Below are 6,044 nucleotides of genomic sequence, written 5' to 3' on the forward strand. Positions count from 1 at the left end.
GGGCTCCAGCATCTACACTGTATTATGAGGGCCCAAGTCCAACCATCCCTATCCCGGACTTCCTAGCACCATCCCAAAATATGCCCTCTCTAGCCTCTTGTTCTTGAGCAGAGTGGGAAAAGTTGATTGTCCAGAACACAAAGAAAGTCAGCCTATAGGACTGTGCAATACTTTTGGCAGACTCCCAGAGCATGATTCCAATGGGGCCGTCTCTACACTGCAAAGCCGCAGGGCTTGAACCCTGAGTCCCAGCTTGACGCAGGCTTGGACCCTCCACCTTGGGGCGGGGGTGGGGGGTCCTGGGACCCTGGATCCAAGCCCTGGGTTAATGCGATTTGTGTGTAGATGGAGGGTGGTTAGGCTTGAGCCTCAGTTCAGACCTTGGACTTACATTGCAGTGTAGACATGTCTGGCCATATCATTCTGCCAGTAAGCCCCAGCACAACCGTATCCACTCTATCAGGCCATCATGATACCATGTTACGAGGCCCCAGCAACACTATGCAGCTCTGCTATTGATCCACTGCACTTACCCACATGAGCATAACAGACAAACCCCCACCCCCCATTCCATGGCCTGGAAGAAGACAAACCCTCCACCTTCGTCCCCCCATCAATATGGCTTCAGGGAAGGTGCGAGGAGTTCCCATGCGGGCCTGTCAGTGTAACTTGCTGTAATGTTCACCGTTCCTTTCATGTCCCAGGAGATCATCGGTGTCCAGGGAATCTTTTGAATCCTGATGTCAATTATTGGCACATTCAGATCCAGAGGATCCCACATCTCATTCGCCCCTTGAGGAGGCTGGTCTCATGGGGATGCTTAGTGCAGGCTGGGCTTCCATGTCACTCCACCATGCTCACAGGCTAGTGCTTTTGTCGTTTGCAGGGAACACCACTTCAGAGACCATCACTCTGGCTGTGCCGGGGGATGTGGTGCCAGGGTCAGAGAGAGCGCACATTTCCACTCTAGGTGAGGAGCGTCTGTCTATCTGTCTGTCTGTCTCAGCCAGGGCTTCCTTGGAAAACAGGATTCTCCATGTAGGAGACTTTCTCCTTCGAATGCCCTCTTCTCACAGAAGATCAAATTCACCCCTGGTGGAACTCCACTTACTGTGATGATCAGTTTGTATAGAATTGTATGAGCTAAAGGTGGAAGATTTCTGTTACCACAGCCCCCTTCTTGTCTATCCGCCTGCCCTGAATCCCCTTAGCCAATGCAAGATTGTTCCCTGCAGGATCACTGCCCAGTCAGTGCGCCTCTTTCTCACACACTCTTTGTATATTTAAAATATACACATGTCCTTTGGAGGCATCTGAATGGGAGAAGCCCCATTATGAAGCTACTCCTAAAAGAGCAGGATAAAATGGACAACACGCTGCTCAAATACTTTTTTCATACAAAGCATAATTAACCTGTGCAACTCCCTGCTGCAGGATTTAGAGGAAAATGGCTTTGGGGGGTTAAAAAGGAGACCTATGAATGAGAACGACCTCTGCAGTGCCATTAGCTAGCATAATAATGACCAGGGCTCTGAAACCTCATGCTCTAGTGAATAAAGTGATCTCCACCTGGGAATCAATTGAAAATTCCCCCCAACCAGTCCCTCCAAGAGGAAGTATTGCACACTGATATGCATTATGGGGAATTTTTGCCTTCCTGTGACTCATCCTGCACTGGCCCCTCTGTTACAGAACTAGTAGGATTTGTGGTCTGGTTCAGCACAGTAGGAGGTAGGGTGACCAGACAGCAAGTGTGAAAAATCAGGATGGGAGTGGGGAGGTAATAGGAGCCTATATAAGAAAAAGACCCTAAAATTGGGACTGTCCCTGTAAAATCGGGACATCTGGTCACCCTAGTAGGAGGTGTGACATTGGACTTCTGGATGGGTCCTTAATCTGGACCAGTAATGATACCTCCTATGTCCCGGGTTCGCCTGTCACACCAACTTTACCCTGCCGTAACTCCATTGGCTTGACTCCTGATTCACACCAGAGTAGGGGAGAGGTGAATCAGGCCCTTTGTTTCTAGGTTATTTCACAGGCTATGTCAGCAAAAAGGATTTTTATGTACATCAATCTATAAAGCCCTCTATGGCGTGGTTTGGTCCCACAGGAGACATCATGGGAACAGCACTGCAGAACATCGACGGCCTCCCGCAGATGTCTGCTGGATTCAGAGAGCAGAACATATGGTGCGTTTCGCCCCCAATGTCTTCATCACACGGTACCTGGAGGAGACAGGCCAGAGATCAAACAGAAAGCTGCTGGCTTCCTGGAAAGCGGATCTGAATTTAGGTTGTGCTGCTAGCTGTGAGAGGTCACTGCGGGCTTGTCTACACCAGAAATTCTGCAGCGGTGCGGCTGTAGTGCTTCAGTGTAGATGCTACCTATGCTGCTGGGAGAGGCTCTCCCATTGGCAGAGGTAATCCACCTCCCCGAAAGGCGGCAGCTAGGCCAATGGACGAATTCTTCTGTCGACCTAGTGCTGTCTACACAGGGGCCTTAGATCGGCTTAACTACGTTGATCTTTTACACTGACTTTTCACACCTCAGAGCAACATAAACTGGGTCAAGCTACTAAGCTGATCACATGATGAAGCTGTAAGGAGAGTTCTGCTCCTGGATTCCTAGCTGGGTGAATCCAGCATAACTCTACTGATGTCACGAGTTACTCCAGATTGACGTTGGTGTAAATGAGTGCAGAATCCTCTTTTATCCCATATCTGTACAAGGGGGACAATAATGCTTACATACCTCTGCCAATCCCTTTGGTGGAGCTGCTCAGGTGCAAAACTCTGAACATTGTTATTATAAAGACGAACTGGGAGGGAGATCTGTGGGACCCCAGCTTGCGGACTTGGTGTTTTCAAACTAAGTGTCCGTGCTGCATTGCACACCTGGGTTTGCAGATAGGTCCCTCAGTCATGCTGACACATCCTTACTGCACTACATAGAGCTTCTGACTCAGGTCTGTAGCTGGGATTTCAGCCCTGCTGGCCCCACCCGCACTTGGGGAATGAGGTGAGAATAGCAGGGACCAGAGGGGAGAAACAACACTGAATTATCAGAAGCTCCAAAATGCGCTGGTGGGAGGGGGTGAGTCTGAGCTCAGGGCTGAAAGCTTCAGATCTTTTTTATTTGGTGTGTTGCTTCTGTTTGCTCCCTCCTACTCTCCTAATACTACATCGGGAGGCAGCCCGTTTGTTTCACCCCACGCGCAAAATACAATGGGAGATACCATGATGTTTGTGTCCTTTTAGAAACCGTTCTTCTGGGACTAGCAACCCTCGCGTTCTCTGTCCCCCGACCCATCTCTTCCCTGGCCGCAGGCTGACCGCTCTTGTCCTCAAGACATTTTGCCAAGCCCAGCACTCCATCCACATATGTAAGCAGTGTCAGGATGAACTCCACCCTGATATCTGGTGGTCAGGTGTGGCAAGTTGTGGAAAAGAACTTCAGGGGCTGATCTCATTTGCATAGGCACACCCACCCCGCCTAGCATGAGGCCATAGCTGCCCAAATGGTCACTTTGGCTGCTGTGGGATCCCCAGTGTCTCTGTTATTGGGGCAGGAAGAATAAATTGTTATTACCCTGATTATGGGAACTGTGCTTGGAACTGTACTTGGTCTTTTGTTATGATGGAGGGACTCACCATCAACTAAGTAGCACTCGCTAGGCAAGGGTCATGGGTTCCAAAACTCTGTGAATTGACAGAGGCTGGGGACAAGTATTAATACTTGGTGGCATGGGCCCCTGGGTGAGGGCCTTACATGCTAATTGCACTTCCTCCTCTCTCCACTGTGGAATATCAGAGCTAATTTTGATTCCATTAGGAGTCTAGTTACAGGCTGCTGAGCTCACTTTGGGGCTAATAGTGCACCAGCACTGAGGCTCCCCTACTACAAGCTGAATTCATCAAAGAGCTGACCTGACTAAGAGCTGAAATCACTGAGCGTTGTGTTAAGTAGTGGGGGAGCCTGAAGATATATTGTGGAGCAGTTTGTGGGATGGCTGGAGTGCCTTGTGGACAGGTTGGTGGAGCAGTTCATAGGATGGTGGGAGCTGCTTGTGGGACGTGGAGCGGAGCCAAGCAAAGCAGCTTGTGGGGCGGCTGGCGGAGCGAAGGCCTATGGAGCTGTGGGACGGTCAGCTTCAGATCATGTAAGGTGCCCCTTACCTCTCTCTCTCTACCTCCCAACCTGGGTGGAGATGGGGGTGGGGGAAGCTCTGCAGATAAACTTTCGAACTCTGGGGCTGCCCTGACCAGGGACAGAGACTTTTGGGTCATTGGACTTTTGGGACTTTGGGTGATTTGGGGTTGCTGGACTCAAGAACCAAAGGGAAAGGACACACCCCAATTTGCTTGGGGTGGTTTTTTTTTTGCTCATGGGTTGTGTTACGAATCCTGTTGGTGGTGTTTCCCCAACATAATGCCACATTGTTTCTCTCCGTTATTAAAAGGCTTTTGCTACACTCAGACTCCGTGCTTGCTAGAGGGGAAGTACTGCCTCTTGGAGGCGCCCAGCGGGGGTTGTATATATTTGTCCCAGGTCACTGGGTGGGGGCTCGAGCCGGTTTTGCATTGTTATTGGAACGGAACCACTAGATACTGAACCTGGCCCTTGTTGCTGCCGACTCTGACGGGCAGAAGGGTTACACTTATATCTGTACCAATTCCATTTCCATTTCCAGCCCACCTTGATTTTCATACACATTGTAGGGAGAGTGGTCACTTTGGATAAGCTATTACCAGCAGGAGAGTGAGTTTGTGTGTGTGGTTTTTGGAAAAAAAAAAAAGGGGGGGGGTGAGAAAACCTGGATTTGTGCTGGAAATGGCCCAACTTGATTATCATACACACTGTAAGGAGAGTGATCACTTTAGATAAGCTATTACCAGCAGGAGAGTGGGGTGGGAGGAGGTATTGTTTCATGGTCTCTGTGTATATAATGTCTTCTGCAGTTTCCACAGTATGCATCCGATGAAGTGAGCTGTAGCTCACGAAAGCTTATGCTCAAATAAATTGGTTAGTCTCTAAGGTGCCACAAGTACTCCTTTTCTTTTTGTGAATACAGACTAACACGGCTGTTACTCTGAAACCTTTCTGGACTTGGGTGCGCTGGTTGTCCGGTTAGCCTGGACAGATGGTTAATGGAGGGTCAGATAAACGGGGTTCAACTGTAGTTAAGGGGAATGCTTCTGCCAGTATTTAAATTGGGGTGATGAGAGAATCTGTATTGCTGATCCCCCTGAACTATCCAGTTACGCAGCTTGGGGCTGGCTGGAAATGGGGCTGGAATGACAAAAGGCTGCAGAGCTGTCCTCCAGGGTCCCTGAGTGCTCAAGCCCTGCGGCGTCTGTTAGTCAGGCCAGTAGGAGTCATACACCTCCTGTTGTCATAACAGTGGCTCTACTCTGTGGCTGAACAGAACTCAGTAGCAAGTTAACTTACTGGTTAGGGGCCCATGTCATTATTGCAAGGATTTTACTGAGCCCCAGAATGGATCCTGATCACTCTGTATTTAGACAGAGATCAACGTCTGTTTCAATAGAGCTACGGGATCCTCCTCGTGAGGCAGGGCTGTGTATGAGCAGAGCACTAGACTTGGATTTTGGACATCTAGACTCTGTTCTTGGCTCCACTGGATGACCCTGGACAAATAATTTGATCTGTGCACTTTCCTTTCCCCTTATCTGTACAAGGGGTATGGGAGGGGGAAGATACCTGTCTCCAAAGGGTGCGGTGATGCTCAGCTTATTCATGTGTGCAAAGCGCTTTAACATTCCCAGAAATGTTATTGTAATGAACAGGCTGGTGTGCATCTGCAATACTGCCTTCTGCTGGATGGAATCAGCACTACCCGAAACTTGCTGTCACAGACCCTACACTGTCAGTGGAGTGAGATTCTCCTCTGGCTTTAGCTCAAGTGGCTGCAGCCTGGGATGTTGAAGCAGCAGGCGGGGATTGCTATCCTTGCTGTTGCTGTGAAGTTCCATGTGGCCAAAGTGTCCTAAATCTCCATCGGCTGCTTGTATTGTTTTTTC

The sequence above is a fragment of the Chelonia mydas genome, chromosome 1 (assembly GCF_015237465.2).
Source record: "Chelonia mydas isolate rCheMyd1 chromosome 1, rCheMyd1.pri.v2, whole genome shotgun sequence".
Lineage (NCBI taxonomy): Eukaryota > Metazoa > Chordata > Testudines > Cheloniidae > Chelonia > Chelonia mydas.